Raw genomic sequence first — 18,484 nt, 5'->3', positions numbered from 1 at the left:
GGTAGTTCTTTTTATTTTTATTTTTTTGAGGAATTTCCTTACTGTTTTCCATAGTGGCTGCACCAATTTATATTACCACTGATAGTGTACAAGGGTTCTCTTTTCCCCACATCCTCTGCAACATTTGTTTTTTGTAGACTTTTTGAGGATAGCCATTCTGGTAGGTGTGAGGTGATACTTTATGGTGATTTTGATTTACATTTCACTAATAATTACCATTGTTGAGCACCTTTCCACATGCTTGTCAGCCATCTGAAGGTCTTTGTAAAAAATGTCTATTTAAGTCTTCTGCCCACTTTTAATTGGATTTTTAAAAATATTGAATTGCATACTCTGTATATTTTTGGATATTAACCACTTGTCAGTTGCATCATTTGCAAATATTTTCTCCCATTCTGCAGGGTGTTTTTTTTTTTTTTTTCATTTTGTTGATGGTTTCCTTTGCTGTGCAAAAAAAAAAAAAATTGTTTAATTAGGTCCCATTTGTTTGGTTTTGCTTTTCTTTCTTTTACCTTAAGAGACTGATCTAAGAAAATTTATGTCCAAGAGTGTTTTCCTAAGTTCTCTTCTAGGAATTTTATGGTTTGTCTTACATTTAGGTCTTTAAACCATTTTGAGTTTATTTTTGTATATGGTGTGGGGAAATGTTCTAAATTCATTGTTTTACTTGTGGCTGTTCAGTTTTTCCAACACCACCTATTGAAAAGATCACCTTTTTTCCATAGCATATTCTTGACTCCTTCTCCATAGATTAATTGACTGTAAGTGCATGGGTTTATTTCTGGGCTGTCTATTCTGTTCCATTGATCTGTGCATCTGTGTTTGTGCCAATACCATGCTGTTTTAATTACTGTAGCTTTGCAGTGTAGTCAATACCATGCTGTTTTAATTACTGTAGTTTTGCAGTGTAGTCTGAAGTTTAGGATGGTTATTCTTCCAGGTTTGTTCTTTTTTCCTAAGAATTGCTTTGGCAGTTTGGGGTCTTTTGTGCTTCCATACAAATTTCAGGATTATTTTTCTCTCGTTCTATAAAAAATGTCCTATGTATTTTGATAGCAACTTCATTAAATCTGTAGATTGCTTTTGGCAGTGTGGCTATTTTAATACTATGATTCTTTCAATCAAAGATAAAAGGATATCTTTCCATTTCTCTGAATCATATTCAATTTCCTTCATCAATGTTTTATCATTTTCTTTCCCCTCCTTGGTTATGTTTATTCCTAGGTATTTTTAATATGATTTTAAATAGGATTTTTTAAACTTTCTCTTTCTGAAATTTTATTCTTTGTGTATAGAAATGCAACAAATTTGTGTCTGTTAACTTTGTGTCCTGCAACCTTTCTGAATTCATTTATTAGTTTTAATAGTTTTCAGGTGGAGACTTCAGTGTTCTGTACATAGGGTATCATGTCATCTGCAAATAATGACGGTTTTCTCTCTTCCCTTACAACTGGGATGCCTTTTATTTGTTTTTCTTGCTGTGGCTGTGACTTTCAATACTGAGTTAAATAGAAGTGGTGAGAGCAGGCTTCTTTGTCTTTCTCCTGAATTCAGCAGAAAACCTGTCAGCTTTTCACAATTGAACATGCTATTGGCTGTGGGTTTTCCATAAATGACCTTTATTATGTTGAGACATGTTCCCTCTATACTCACTTTGATAAGATTTTTTTATAATACATTGATTTTGAATTTTGTCATATGTTTTTTCTGCAGCTATGGAGATGATCATCTGTTTTTTGTCTTTCCTTTTGTTAATATGATGTATCATATTGATTGATTTCTGTATGTTGAACGGTCCTTGTGATCCTAGAATAAATCCAACTTGATCATGGTGTATTATCCTTTTTATCTATTGTTGGATTTAGGTTGCTAATATTTTATTGAGAATTTTTACTTCATATTCACCAAAGATATTGGCCTGTAATTTTTTTTTTTTTTTTTTTGTAGTCCCTTTGTCTAGTTTTGGTATCATGATAATGGCGACTTCATAGAATGAATTTGGGAGTCTTCCATCCTCTTCAACTTTTTGGGATAGTTTGAGAAGGATAGTTATAAAGTCTTCTTTATATTTTTGATAGAATTTCCCAGTGAAGTTGTCCAGTCCTGGACTTATGTTTGCAGGCAGGTTTTTTGTTTGTTTGTTTGTTTAACAGATTCTATTTTACTTCTAGTGATTGATCTGTTCAAATAGTCTGTTTCTTCTTGACTCAGTCTTGGCATGCTATATGTTTCTAGAAATCTGTCCAATTCATTGGCATATAACTGTTTATAGTATTCTCTTATGATCTTTTTGTAGTTCTGTGGTATCAGTTGTTATTTCTTCTCTTTCACTTTTTTTTTTTTTTATTTGGGCCCACACCCTTTTCTTCTTGGTCAGCCTGGCTAAAGCTTTATCAATTTCGCTTATTTTTTCAAAGAGCTAGATTTTTATTTCATTGATTTTTTTCCATTGTTATTTTTATCTCTAACTTATTTCCCCCTCTGATCGTCATTATTTCCTTTCTTCTGCTGACTTTGTGTTTTGTTTGTTCTTTTTTAATTCTAATTTTTGTAGGTGGTAGTTTAGGTTGTTTATTTGAGGTTTTACTTGTTTCTCAAGGAATACCTGTATTGCTGTGATCCTCCCTCCTAGAATTGATTTTGCTGAATTCCAGATTTTATATGGTTGTGTTTTCATTTTCATTTGTCTCAAGGTATTTTTTGATTTCCTTGTTATTTTCATCCTTGGCCCATTGGTTTCTTAGTAGCATGTTGCTTAGTCTCCATGTATTTTTACTTTTCCCATTTTTCTTTTTGCACTTAATTTCTAGTTTCAAATCATTGTAGTTCTAAAAGATGCTTAATATAATTTCTACTCTCTTAAATAGTTTGAGGCTTGTTTTTAATGACCTAGTGTGTGATCAATCTTTGAGAATGTTCCATGGACACTTAAAAACAATGTGTGTTCTGCTTTTGTTGGGGTACTTTCCTTTAGATATCAATTAAGTCCAGCTGTTCTATTATATTATTTAGGGCCTCTGTTGGCTTACTGATTTTCTGCCTGGATGATCTATCCATTGATGTCACTGGGGTGTTAAAGTCTTCTACTGTTATTGTATTATTGTCTATTTCTCTCTTTATATCTGTTCACATTTACTTTATATATTTAGGTGCTTCTGTATGTGTGTATATATGTTAGCAAGTGTAACATTCTCTTTTGTATTGATCCCATTATCATTACATAATACCCTTCTTTGTCTTTTGTTATAGGCTTTATTTTAAAATCTATTTTGTCTTATATGAATATTGCTACCTCCACTTTCTTGTCATTTCTATTTGCATGAAATATCTTTTTTCATCCTCACTCTTTCAGTCTATCTGTGTCTTTCAACCTGAAGTTAGTCTCTTGTATTCAGCACATTGATGCATCTTATTTTTTCATCCAATAAGCCAGACTATGCCTTTTGATTGGAGCATTTAATCTATTGATGTTTAAAGTATTGATAGGTATGTACTTACTGCAATTTTATTTTCTGTATTCTATTTTTTTTTTTTTTGTAGTTCTTTGTTAGTTTTTTCTTTTTGCTTCTCTCATTGTGTTTTAGTGATTTTCTTTTGTAGTATGCTTGAGTTCCTTTCTTTTTGATTTTGGTGCATCTATTTAGGTTTTGATTTGTGGTTACTATGGAATTCATATACATTGACCCATAATTATATCTACTTGCTTTAAACTGATAATCATTTAAGTTCAAACACATTCTAAAATATCTACATTTTAATTCCCTTCTCCAACAATTTGTATTTTTAATGTCATTTTTCAAATCTTCATGCTTGTACCTTTACTGCTAATTATAGGTATAGTTGTTTTTACAAATTTTTATTCTTTTAATAAAGAATGTATTTTAATACATTTACTGACAGACATATAAGTGATCTTTAATCCTTGCTGTATTTTCCTTTTCTGTTAGAATTGTACCTTTCCTAGAAATTCTTGCTTCTTTTCCATTTAGAGAAGACCCTGGAACATTTCTTTTAGGATAGGTTTACTGTTGCTGTGTTCTTTTGGTTTTTGCTTGTCTGAGAAGTTCTTTACCTCTCTTTCTATTTTAAATGATACTCTTACTTGTAAAATACCCCAGGTTGCAAGTTTTTTCCCTTTCAGGACTTTGAAAATATCATGCCACTCTCTTCTGGGCTGCAATGTTTCTGCAAAGAAAACAGCTGATAGCCTTATGGGTATTCCCTTGTTTATGACTGTTTTTCCCTTGATACCTTTAGAAGTCTTTTATCTTTAACTTTTGTCATTTTAATTGTGATATGTCTTGATGTGGGTCTGTTTGGATTTATTGTAGTTGAGACCCTCCATGCTTCCTGTAACTGGGTATCTGTTTCCTTTTTTAGGTTTGGGAAGTTTTTCAGCCATAATTTCTTAAAATACCTTTTTGATTCCCTTCTCTCTCTCCTCCTTCTGGAGTTCCTATTATGCATGTGTTGCCACATTTTAGATTATCCCATATATCTCATATGTCACCTTTTTTCCCAACTGTCTTTCTCTCTGAAGTTCTGATTTTGTGATTTCCATTTTTCTATCTTCCAGATCACTTGTACATTTTTCTGTGTCAGATAGTTGGTTATTTATTGCTTCTAGAGTCCTCTCATCTCAGAAATTGAGTTACAGTTTCTAGATCCTTGTTAAAATGATCATGTTTACATTGGTATTCTTTCTTAATTCAGTTAGCTTTCTTATTACCAACTGTTTGAATCCAGTGTCTGGAAGATTTACTGTCTCTGTTACATTATTTATTTTTTTCAGGGATTTCCTCTTACTCTTTTAACTGGGAGTAATTACTCTGCCTTTTTTACTTTAATTAACTTTATCTTTATGAATTTAGGTAGAACAATCATCTGTTGTGGTTTTGAAGGAGTGTTTTTCATGTGGGAGCTCCCTATATAGACTGTGTGTGCCCAGAGTCTTTTGTGGGAGGGCTGGATTTGATGTTGATGCCAGCCACTTATTTCCTCAAGACGTGCTGGCCACTATCACCTTGATAGAGGGTGTGGCTGGTGTTGGAGGAGCTAAAGCATACACAGGATGTGAGGTGGCCTTCCCCTCTGTTTGGTAGCTGATGAAGCCCTGTGAGGGGCAGGGCCTGCTCCTAAGTTGCTGGAGTGGAAACCCTGCAATTCAGGCTTAAACAGACTCTGTTCCCTTTGTGTGTGTGTGTGTTTTCCTTTTTCCTACACTGGGGCTTTTGCCCCAAAGGAAGACAGTGATGAAGTAAATGAGGCTTATGTGTTAATAGAGATCTGATGCACTGCCCTGTATGCATCTGCAGCTCTGCTATTGTGGTTTGCATTTTTGTGGTTGTCCCAGATCTCATGGAAGGCTGTCTTTTGGAGTGGAAATGGCTGGAGTATTTGCTAGGCTAGGACTGGAGGTCAGAGTATTGTGATTGCAAGAACTGAAGTGTCTGCACTGCTGTCGGAGGTCCCTGCTGCTTCCATGGTGCTGTTCGAATATGCACCAACAATAGTCACTGACACCCCACCTGGAGTCCACCTCAGGCAGCCTCTGTATCATTAGATTGAGTCATTTCCCAGCACACAGCTGCTCTAGATCCTGTACCAATCTGTGGAATGGAGTGGGCAGTGAGGGGTGTTCACCCAACTTGGACTGGGGAGCACAGTGAGGCAGAAGCCCCTAAAGCAGACTTTTCTCTACACTGTCTGTTGGTAAGCCAGCACACATGCACCCCTTGTGAGTGGAATCCAGGGTTCTCCAGCTTTTCTATCTGTCCCAGGAGTTCTCCTGGCAGCCAAGGGGTCTTGTCTCCTCTGCACAGGACCCCAGGATCGGACATTTCATGTGTGGCTCAACTCACTCACTCCCCAAGGCAAGAGATCACCCATGCAGTCTTTCTTTTCCTGAGTCCCCTCCCAGGGGCACAGGTCCCTATATGCGCTATGATCCTTTCTACCTGTCCTACCCAGTGGGAATCTTCCTTGAAGCCTTGGTTATATAGGAGTCTTTCTGTCAGATTCCAGTTAGCATTCTGTGGGAATTATTCCATTGTAGATGTAATTTTAATTTGCTTGTGGGGGTAGGTGATCTCCATGTCCTCTTCTTTGCTGTTTGATTCCTCTCTGGTTAATAAGAGATTCTTAAGACTAGTCATTATATATTTTTTCCTTTCAATTTGATCCTCCCATAAGCTGTTTATGATGAGAACTGTCAATATTTTTTTCCTTTTAAATATAGCCAATTTAAAGGATTCATCTAAAAAAAAAAAGGATTCATCTGGCCATTGATAAGTAAGTTCTTATATTAACTTCAAAAAGCAACTCAAGCCAATAAGCATTTTATTACTGATTAACCAAAGACACATCAGGTGTCTCACAAGCCATTTATAGTCCTCACAAGATCTGGAAAGTTCACTCCCAGAGTAAGCCTAAGAAAGTAAAGACCTTTGTTTCTATAGGAGGTAAGAGTGGTGTAGTGACAACAGTGCCTACAGTGTCCCACAAATATGTGAGATGCCTCCAACCATAAACCTACTAATTTATGGCATTGAGCAGGTGCTGTTGGAATGGGACTTTTCCACCACTAACAAGCAATGAAGGCTGAGATGACAAAGGCCCCTTAGGGTCTGGGATAGTTTATAACAAATTCCCTCTGAGAGCTGGCACAACTGGACAAAGAGAGTGCTGCTTGTGACTTTGTGCCAGGAACCCCGGTAATTTGGCCACCAGATGTACTCTGGTAATGCACCTTCAGAATGGCAGAGACCAGAGAGAACTTTTTTTCCCTGACTGGACACAAAGCCAAGCTCTCAGGACATGGAACAAGATGGAAGGAAAAACCTCATCCCCCCACAGAAAAATTTGTCTTAATAGATATTTGTCCTGTGAGAGCCATTAAGTCACCAGTCTGTGAGACTGGCTCAAATAGCAGAGCCCGTTCCTGCCTTCTGTCCTCTGGTTCTTCTTCCTTATGACAAAAAGAAAGAAAGAAATAGAGAAAGAGAGAAAGAGAGGAAGGGAGGGAGGGAGGAAGGAAGAAAGAAAAAGAAAGAAAGGAAGAAGGAAAGAAAGAAAGAAAAGAAAGAAAGGAAAAGAAAGGAAAGAAAGGAAGAAAGAAAGAAAGAAAGAAAGAAAGAAAGAAAGAAAGAAAGAAAGAAAGAAAGAAAGAAAGAAGGAAGGAAGGGAGAAAGGGAGAGAGGAAGAAAGGGAGAGAGAGAAAGAAAGAAAAGTAGTGACCATCTCTGGCAGGAAAAAAATCCCCAAGAGTTGTTAATCCAAGGATCAAGCCCCACAAATAGTTTTTCCTGCTAATCTAAATTGAGAGAGAGAAAAGGGACTCTCACCACTTTCCCTTCCACCATAGCTTGCAGGCAGAGATCCTGGATATGGTTGTGATAAGAAATTTTACCTTCTGCAAGCCTTTGTCACATGTCCCAGGATCTCTCAGCTGGAGCAGCCTCAGGGCAGGAAACAGGGTCCATCCAACCTCCTGCCTGATTCACCAACTACTGGGGAGGGAAAAATTTTCCCCTCTACCCTCATCAAGTTCTTGTGGCTGGATTAATAACAAAATTGATACAAGACAGATTAAGAAGAACAAGAAACAAATTTTAATTCATGCACATGGAGATCTCATAGAAATGGGACCTGAGAAGTGGCCAAAGCAGGCAGCTTCTATATTTTTTGGATAAAGAATCAATAAATTTATTAGGAATTGACAGGGCAAATAAACTTATGTTTTGGATGCTCAATTAGTGAAGAGTCTAAACCAAGTTTGGGCTTGGGTTGGTAGATTTTTAAATTGCCAAGGTTTATACATAGAGATTTTTCAGCCCCAAATTCCCTGTGTTGGTGATAAGGGTGTTCTTTATCTCCAGATGCATGGAGTGCACCTTTCACATGAGAAATTTATTTTCTGCTTTCAAGGAGACAGACCCAATCATTGTCCCTCTTGTGTTGACTATTTCTTAAGTAACTTTAATTCAAAATTATCAATATGTCATTGAAGCACATTTTGAGGTGGACTACCTTGGGCCCCAACAGGTCCCTACACCTGGGAAAGAGAAAAAGATTTACTATTGGGGAATGTGGAGAATGGGAAATCATTATGTCCTTTTGATATATTTCACTCTATGGAACCCAAATTTGGAATCATAGCACCAAAGTCTTTCATAGCTTTTAGTTTCTTCCATCCTCTTCCTGATCCCACAAAGTATCTGAAATCTCCATGGTTTTCCTCAGCACTCATGGTTATTGCACTGGGGAAATAAGATTAGGAGAACTATTTTACATTTGATAGCTTGTAAATTTCAGACTATTATGAGACAGTGTTGACCATGACATTTCTACATCTTTTTGAGTACAGTGAGACTTTCATATCCCTGGGTTCCACATGCATTGATTCAACCAATTGGGAATCAAAAATATTTGGAAAAAATTACCAGGAATTTCCAAAGAGCAAAACTTGAATTTGCCACAGGCCAGCAAATATTTTCATAGCATTTATATTATGTTTACAATCATTTGCATAGCATTTACATTGTATTAGGTAATATAAGTAATCCAGAGATGATTTAAAGTGTATGGAAAGATATGTGTGGCTTATATGCAAGTAATATGCAAATTTAAATAAGGAACTTAAGACTCCTCAGATTTTACATCTGCAGAGATGGAGGGTATTGTGTTGGAACCAGTCCACCAAGGATACCAAGGGAAGACTGTATTTCCTTTCCACTACCATCTAGATGTGTATCCTTAAATAAGTAGCTTAATCTCTTTATGCTTCAGTTACTTATATATAAAAAGATGATAATTAATAGCTATCTCATAGAAAGGAGGATTAAATGGATAATTCATGTAAAGCCTTTTGTAAATACATAGTAAGGACTTGATTCATGTTAATTATAATGATAAGGATGTTGATTACCATTAACTTTCCAGGATGAAGAACGTCTCATCTTTGCATGAATGTATATGTTAACTGTAATTGATTATGCCAACTCTAGAAATATATAATGGTCTTTATGCCCCAGAAATCAGAACCAAGCTAGGGGAAAATCATTTTGTATGTAGATTAGATTTAGTTTTAGATTAGAATCAATTTTTTTAATCTCTTGTATTCTACTTCTTTCTTCTTTTTTCTTCAGACAGCTGTATCTTAGTGATAACCCCAAGACCCTTCCTAAATTACCACACAAAACTAAATCAAAATACCAGTCAAAGCTATAGTTTGTGTGAAAAAGGCTCTTAACCTGCTATACTTTTTGAAAGCATACATGTTTTTCTTTCCCTAGTATAATAGATTAACCTTAGAAGTTATCTCAGGAAGGTGAAGTGTCATTTGTGAGTTTGTTATATCAGTCAAGATTCTGTCAGGAAGACAGGGTCTACTCTGGGCATTTTGTAAAGCAGGAAGTGGCATAATATAGTAAACTAGATTCCCACAAATTTATCTGAAGAGCTGACAAAATGAAAATAGGGAAAATTGGTCTCCTTTTCTCCACCATCATGGTTGATTATGTATGTGGTTGTCTATGTTCTTAGCCATGTCTTCTCACAAGACTTTCAGGATCCTGCAATTCTTGGCCAAGAAACAAAAGCAGAATCATTCCATTCCTCAAAGGATTTGGATGAAAACTGGTAATAAAAAATCACATGCAACTCCATGAGGAGACATTGGAGAAGAATCAAGCTGGGTCTATAGGGAATCACACATGAGATGGCACACACATTGATGCTGTATCAAAGTCACTTGCACCTTACCATATAACTCTGAAAACATTGTTATTCTCTGGACAGCTGGATGTGTTTAATAAATCATTGGGAAAATGATTTTCCTCTTTGTTTCCATGTTTCTGCACTAGTCGGTTGGCTGGGTAATAAATATGTGAGAACTTTTGCTGCAAAAAAATGGAGAAAACTACTATTGCTCTCTGGTTTGATGCCAGGTTTCAGGAAGTTGCAGGAATCCCAAGAAACCATTGTTGATAATCACAGCTGCTTGAAGCATGAGTCAGATGGTTCATCAGGAAACACTCTAAGGAACTGTAAAACCTCATGCCCGCCATTTGTCACTCTCCAAATCTGTTTACTTTTAATGAAGGTGCAACAATCTCATATATGCATCTCTCATTCATAGATTCTGAACCAAGTTGACAGGAGATTTTTCAAAAAGGAGTTTGCAAGTTTCTAGCCCCTGAGGTACAAGAAAGAACATAAGAGGGTAATGAATCAATGCTATTTGATTAAAAAGAAAAGTCTATCCAGCACAAACCACTTCTTTGTGTACTTATCATTCATATACATCAAATAAATAATAAATATTTAAATTTGTATGCAACAACAATATATTTATATCAACCATGACTCAACTATTCTTCAATTTGACAAAGACTGACTCATCCTTATTCCAAAATATAAAGACCCAGAGTCCCACCGATCACTCTTATTCATCTGGAGTTAATGGTTATTACTCTTTTAGCACAGTCACAATTCTTTGATATTCTGGAGCTGAAGACAAAATTAGAAGGATAAGCACCATCAGCAGAGATTGCATAAAATAGCATGAGAATGACAATTAAAAAATACATACATAACAATGATAGCATTGGTTTCTGCTATTGGTTACAAAGAACACAGTTGATATCCATGATTCCCCTCTTATATTACTCATCCAGAGTCCCATTGCCCTCAGTCAGCACCTTGCTGGATCACCTCTATTTACCCAGCTTGTTTATCTTTACTTCTGAAGGGTCTGAATTCTTATTGGTCCTGGCTGCATTTGATTTCTGTCAACTTTCACTAATTTTTATTCCTTGACCTGGAAGCAATAAATATCCACATGATCTCCTGGCTTCTAGACATAATGTCTTCTCCTCCCATTTTGTAGCCTATTTCCCCTTGGCCATCAAGGTCAATCATTTAAGCTAGGTTACTAATTCCCTGTTTATTTGTTGATTTAGTGATATGAAGAAACTAATGTGGCCAGGTGGACACTCTCAACATCTAGAAGGCATTCCTTCATTGAGAACCAAGATCTCTAACTAACATAGATCTACATTATAGGAACAGACAGCATACTCTGTCAGTTGATCATCAGTCTCAGCAGTCATCCATGCTTCTACCCTTTGTTTCCCAGACCAATGTTAGAGGTGCAACATTCATCTCTGTCATTCACAGAACTATTGGAGAAACAATACCACGTACTGGAGACTTGTGCAGAGCTTATATTTTTCCTTGGAGGACAATAATCTAATCCTACAAGTTGTTGTCTTCAAGCCAGTGCCATTTTGGGTTCTAGCTAAGTCATTTTACTGTTCTATTGGGCCAGCTGCTTTGGGTGAATGGTTTTGTAGTGATATCAATGAATTGTGTAGCTTATAATAGCACTGTTTCATTTCTTAGTTAAAAGGATTACCTAAGTCAGAAGCAATATTTTATGACATACCATGAAGGTGAATAAGAGTTTCTTTAAGTCTGGGCAAGAAGATACATGGGGAGTAGACAGAAGATGGAGAATCATTTATATAACCTCTAATTAATTTTTTTCTAAAAGCTGGGAACTTGAAATCTCTATACCCCTTTTATTTTGCCTTTAAAATATATGTAGGTATGAATTATAGGAAATAATCTTTAATATTTGTTTCTAAATAAAATCTGATATTGAAAAAATTTAATTCAGTTCTTCACAAAGAGAGTTTCCACATATTCTTACATGTACATCACTAAAAGTGCCCCATGAGTGTCATCGTCATCTTAACTTGAGTAACTACAGACAACTCAAAGCTACTTTTTTAAAGCAGAGGAACTGAAAGAAATATTTGGCCTGCAGATGGAGGGATTGAGAGAGAGAGGCTGAGAAAGGGAAGGAAATTTAACAGACAGACAATATGTTTATTCTATTGTAGGGATTCTTATGCCAGGAGAATTTTGTGAATATCTTAAATTGAAAGCACAATAATCTCCATCTACATGTGAATTTATCTGCGGAGAAAGGGAGAACTCCCTAATAAGCCAATAGAAGGCTGTTGTCCCAGTGTCTGGTAGTGGATCTGGGATCTCTAATAGGGTGCCTGTTGCTGTCACTACAAAGCTGGCAGTCAGACAGAGGAGCTGGGTGTAGAGTAGGGAAAGCAAGGACAAGCTGGAGCTTGCTAGAACATCTGTATCTGTCTCCAACCACATTTAATCTCTCTGACTTTAAAGAGAGAAAATGGCTTCTTAAATAACACTGCCTTCCAAATCTTGCACACATTTCTTTTGGGGATAAAGCTAACCACAGGAGGGGATTCTGGGAAAGTAGCTCCAACTCAGCCAGATTAAAACTGCTAAATCACAATTGAATTGACTTCTCCCTCTTCAAATTAATCTCCCACCTGGATTTCTAGACATTATTCCTTCCTCTTTCTCTTACTGCCTCCCTGACTGCTTCTTCTTAAAGAAAATAAGGGTAAGTATGAATATAAATATAGGCATTATGTTGTTAAATATGAGTATGGAGATTAAATTATATTTGGACTTGAATTTACTTAGATACATTTAGAGAGGTTACAAAATGACCCAAACCAATTAGATCACTTAGCAAATAAAAGGGTTTTTTGGTGAATATTAGACCCTGTGAATAGTTATGTGAGAATGATACATTCCTTTTCTCACAACCTTACTAATAGCAATTTTATATTGAAAAAGAGTCTCAGACCAAAATACCACCAAATTTACAACCATTTATTAGGAGAATGATCTCCAAATAGTCATGCAACATATTACATAGCTTGAAAAAATGTAATTTGTGCCTAGAAACACTGTTTACCACCTTGCATGATAGGCTCACTCCAAGGTGAATTCAGTGGTGTTCAGAGGGTACATCAGGTCAGCCCCAGTGTGCAATCCAGCATCTGATTTCTCCAGGAAGAAGAGAAACATAGGCTCAGTAGGACTATAGGCTTTGATTATTCCACCAAAGTTATTACACAGCTCTGCTTGTTGGAAGTTTATACCTCATTTATTTAAAGTGGTGAGGCTCCTACAGTATTTTAACCATGCATCTTATCTTGGACAAATCTCATTTTTTCAACAATAACTAACACTCTGACATTATTTCAACAAATGTACTTTAGGTGTTAAGTAACCATTTTGGAAATGTTTCCTGGCTAAATGGACTTCAAATGCCAATAACCACACTTGAAGTGTATGTTACAGTTCATTTAAACACACACACACTCCCTTATTTATACAGAAATATTGTAAAGTGAATCAACATACTAGCAATATAATTTTATAAGCAGCTATGTCTGAAAGGGTAGAAAAAACAGTCCATTCTCAAAAATCTTTTACTACTTTCAAGCAACATCCTACACACAGAGGACATAACTTAATGCTTATATATGCTTGAGAGTTTAACAACTCATCCCAACTCTGCCTCAATCAATGGCCTGTATAGTCTTCCTAAATTAGAGTTCTGATCATGGAACATCTGCTTAAAATCCTCTAATATCTCTATTGTTTACTTCCTCTTACCTCCTATCCCACCTTTTTAAAATTGCTGATTCTCTACAAGTAACCCCAGAAGTAGATCTAATTTTACCAATCCCAGATTTAACTTAATGGGAATATTCATCCTGCTTCTTAAATCACTGAAGGTGAAAGGAGAGCTATGTGTGGCCTAGACAGTGATCTTCTGTGTTGCTCAGTCCCCATTTGGGTTGATTGAGTTTATGTGTTGCTGGTTGGTTCCCATCCTGCTTCCTTTCCCAGACTTCACCAAGCTCTTCTATCCTGGCTTGTTATTCAGCATCCATCATTCTCTAGTTCTATCCTAAAAGAAATCTTGAACAGTTAGGCTTCTATCAAAGAGTTTTTATTCAAAGTGCTGCTGATAGGATAGATGGGCCCTATAAGGACATGAAGTATGGAAGGAAAAGCAGGTCAAGAAATAGACAAGTCCCATGTCTGCAGTATTTACACAACATAACTAAAAGCTATTGATAATACCATGAGATTTTCAGAAGGAATTTTATATATATTCTCATGTGTTTATGTTTTACATCCCCAATTGGATACATAAACACTGAAAGAGTATAAATTTCTTGTATGATGCCCCCCATCATTAGTTTCTTAGTATTATATTTACAACAATACTTCCAAATGACTTACACTGTTAGAAACTTAATATTTTGCATATTTTAGATAGATATCAATATCTCATCCAAGTAACATGTTATTTAGATATGTTTAAGTATTTCAAATATGGTATTCAGAAAAGATTTAGAAATGTAAATATTTTGTCAATTCACTGAAAGAATTGGAAGAAAAAAGGAAAATGTGTTATAAATTAAAAGGTTATCAAGTCTCTTCAGCAAATGGTGTTGGGAAAACTGGACAGCTGCATGTAAATCAATGAAGTTAGAACACTCCCTTATACCATAGACAAAAATAAACTCAAAATGGCTTAAAGACTTAACCATAAGATAAGAAACTATAAACCTCTTAGAAGAAAACATAGGCAAAACATTATCTGACATAAATCTCAGCAATATTCTCCTAGGGCAACCTATCCAAGCAATAGGAATAAAAGTAAAAATAAGCAAGTGTGACCAAATTAAACTTATAAACTTTTGCACAGCAAAGGAAACCATAAGCAAAACAAAACAAAACAAAAAAAACAAAACAACAACAAAAAAAACAACCTACAGAATGGGAGAAAATTTTTGCAAAAGATTCCAAAATATATAAACAGCTCACATAATTTAATAACACAACAAACAAACAACCCAATCCAAAAATTGGCAGAAAACCTAAGCAAGCAATTCTCCAATGAAGACATACAAATGGCCAATAGGCACATGAAAAAAATGTTCAGTATCACTAAGTATCAGAGAAATGCAAATCAAAACTAAAATGAGATATCACCTCACACCAGTCAGAATGGCCATCATTCAAAAGTCCACAAATCATAAATGCTGGAGAGGGTGTGGAGAAAAATGAACCCTCCTACACTGTTGATGGGAATGTAGTTTGGTTCAGCCATTATGGAAAACAGTATGGAAATTCCTCAAAAGACTAAAAATAGACTTACTGTATGATCCAGGAATCCCACCCCAGAGCATATATCCAGAAGGAATCTTAATTCAAAAAGATACATGAACCCCAATGTTCATAGAAGCACTATTTATAATAGCCAAGACATGAAAACAACCTAAATGTCCATCAACAGATGACTTGATAAAGAAACTGTGGTATAGTTAGTGGAATACTACTCAGCCATAAAAAGAATAAAATAATGCCATCTGTAGCAACATGAATGAACCTGGAGAATGTCATTCTAAGTAGAGTAAGCTAGAAAGAGAAAGAAAAATAGCATATAGTATCACTTATATGTGTAATCTAAAAAAAAGACAAATGAACTTATTTACAAAGCAGAAACAGACTCATAGACATAGAAAACAAACTAGTGGTTACTGAGGGGTAAGGATGAGGGAAGGGATAAATTGGGAGTTCAAGATTTGCATATACTAGGTAAAATATACAAAACAAACAAGTTCATATCGTATAGCACAGGGAACTATATTCAATATCTTACAGCTACTTATAGTGAAAAAGAACATGGAAACAAATACATGTATGTTTATGTATGACTGAAGCATTATGCTGTACACTAGAAATTGACACAAAATTATAAACTGACTATATTTCAATAAAAAAATGTATAAAAGGTTATCAGTCATTAATGAGATTAGTGAAGAGGATTATTCCCTATGACCAAATGGCTAAATATAATAAAATAAATAAAAATTAAAATGAATTAGGTGTATGGTAATGGAACATTTATAGAAATTTATACTTTGTGCAGATTAAGCCCTTTTGTAGTATTCCAGTTATCACATCTAAAACAAAGAAAGATATGAATGTATCTAGTTAGCACTGAATATATTAATTAATATGATTTTGTTAAAGTTTATTTCTGTGAAGAATACATTCCGATTCAATGAAATTTAGTTCACATTAACTTTCTAGTCTCATCCATTTTCATTAGATGTTTTCATAATTGAAAAATTTTATTGAACATATGAGTCATTCTTTCCTCCAAGTCTCTATTTCTTTAGGCAAATTATAATTTCAATACTCAAGTCCTCAATTTCCATCTGATTATTTGTATATTGCAAATAACAAATCATCAAAAGTTCTTATTTGTATTTAGTAGCAATGTAGCGTGGCACTTTGATTCCTGTGGGATAGATAAAACTGAACGGGCATTCTCTCTTTTTTGTATTAATGTCTTGAATTCAAAATGTACAATGAATTCACTGGAAGGATCACAATGTAAAAGTGGATTGCAAAACAAGTTACTCTAATTATCTGCCTTACTCAAATCACAGGAAAATTTTATCAAGCTGGATTATTACCTAATCATAATCACTATGAATTTTGACATGATGAATCTAAGAAATTTTTTCATTTTACTGTGTAAATGATTTCATAGTTTATAAAAATCATGAATCTTTGAAGATATTGCAGAAGCTCTGAGCTGGCATTTTGAAGACAGTTTTTTTTTTTTTTTTTTAATAGCTATACAGTCAAGAAGGACTGAAGGCCTATAATTACCTTAAATTCTTTTCTGCACAGCATGAGTGGTAGACCACTGGATCAGCTTTACCACGCATAATTCAAATAGTATAAACACTCAGTAAAGGGATTTCCTTACATTTCAGATGATTCCATATAAGAATACTTTAACACAGAGTGCAGAGCAGAGGAAGTCCTGGATTTGAAGGCTAGTTCTGCAATCAACCAGCTGTGAAACCTTGAGAAAATCACTCAACCTCTCTGAGCCTCTGTTTCCTTATTTGCCCAACCTGACACTCAAGACTGCTCTGGGATCAGTATTTGTGAGAGTTCTCTGGAGACTATGAACTCTCAAACAAGGTGTGCAAGTTACATATGTTAGTTTTCTATAGTTGCTGTAACAAATTAAAAACTTAAATTTGTTATAGTTCTGCAGTTCAGAAATCTAACACAAGCCTAATGGATGAGGCTAAAATCAATGCAAAAATTAGGCTCTCTTTCGTTGCCTTTTCCAGCTTCTAGAGGCTGCTAACATTCCTGGGCTCTCAGATACCCCTTTTCTGTTTTCAAATTCAGTAACATTGAATTTTTCCCTGACCCTTCTTTAGTCATCACATCTCTCTGTCTGACTGTAACTGGGAAATATTATCCGCTTTTAAGCACTCATATGGTTAGTTTGGGCCCACCAAGGTAATTCAGGATAATCTCTCCATCTCAAGTTCCTTAACCTTAATTTTATCTACAAAGTCTTGTTTGTCATTTAAGACCACATATGCACAGGTCCTCAGGATCATAACTTGGATATGATCTTTGGAATACAGGGAACATTTTTCGGCTTAACACACTAGACCTTACTCTTTTAAATTGAGGGTCATCTAATCTGTCCCCAATAATCCCTCTCTGCTCCACTGAGATTGTTCCTTATAAGTATTTATACAAAAGGGGGTCTATGTTATATACTCATTCACAGGTTGCTTTATAATTGCACTAAGCCAGTATCATACAATTACTTCTCTCCTGATTAGTAAGCAAGTTCTTCTAGCATACAAAATTTACTCTATAGATACTAATGAATATCAGTTATTAAGTATAGATTAATGAATGATAGGAGAGATTTAGAGAGATCAAAAGTTTACTAACTCACATATGAGTTTCAGACAGGTCACAAGCATGTGGAGCAACATAGCAAGTAGAGAGTGGACGGGGGTGATCTCTGAACACAGGCTGTCTAGACACAAGTCTCAGATTTGTCTCCTAGCAGCTGTGTAATCATGGTCTAGTTACTTAATCTTTTTATGCCTCAGTCTCTTTAGCTATACAATAGGGATAATAATTGTCAATAACTTTATGAGTTTTTATGAGGATACAAGAAATACAAGTAAAAATCTTATAGTCATGGTAAGGGTATCTGACACATTGTGGGCACTCAGTGAAGGTTGACTGTAAGCTGCACAGCAGGCATCTTTGGGCCCATAAAATCAGTTTTATGTATTTCTGAAACTTCATCTTACATTAATTTTTTTCCACAGTGTTTCAATAATAACCCATCAAAGAAAAAGATATGAAGATTTTCTATTTTAATTAGAAAAATATCTGGCAATTTTTTCCAATTCATAATTACCCAGAGATTTTCAGTTTCTATTTGTGAGTTATATGGGCTCATTTCTACTCCTTTTTACTACTCTGTGTGACTTAGAGGCAACGCTCTGCTATTATCAGTTGCCATCAAGAATGATCCAGGAGGAACTGCCAAGATGGTGGAGTAGAAGGATGTGGTGCTCACCTTCTCCCATAAACACAGCAAAAACCACACCTACATATGGAACAATTTGCCTAAAATACCTACTGAAATTTGGCAGACTGTCTCTTACATAGGACACACAAGGAGAATCCTAACAAAACTAGGTAGAAGAAAAAAGAGAAG

At 35.4% G+C, this 18,484-nt stretch overlaps 1 pseudogene; it reads left to right on the top strand.

Annotated features, from left to right (window-relative positions):
- The first annotated feature begins 9,545 nt into the window (after positions 1 to 9,545).
- On the top strand, positions 9,546 to 9,703 carry LOC105064735 (large ribosomal subunit protein eL39-like; annotated as a pseudogene).
- The last annotated feature ends 8,781 nt before the right edge of the window (positions 9,704 to 18,484 follow it).

The sequence above is a fragment of the Camelus bactrianus genome, chromosome 29 (genome assembly GCF_048773025.1).
Source record: "Camelus bactrianus isolate YW-2024 breed Bactrian camel chromosome 29, ASM4877302v1, whole genome shotgun sequence".
Lineage (NCBI taxonomy): Eukaryota > Metazoa > Chordata > Mammalia > Artiodactyla > Camelidae > Camelus > Camelus bactrianus.
Note: the sequence above shows the minus strand (reverse complement) of the source record. Positions and strands in the feature narration are given on the sequence as shown.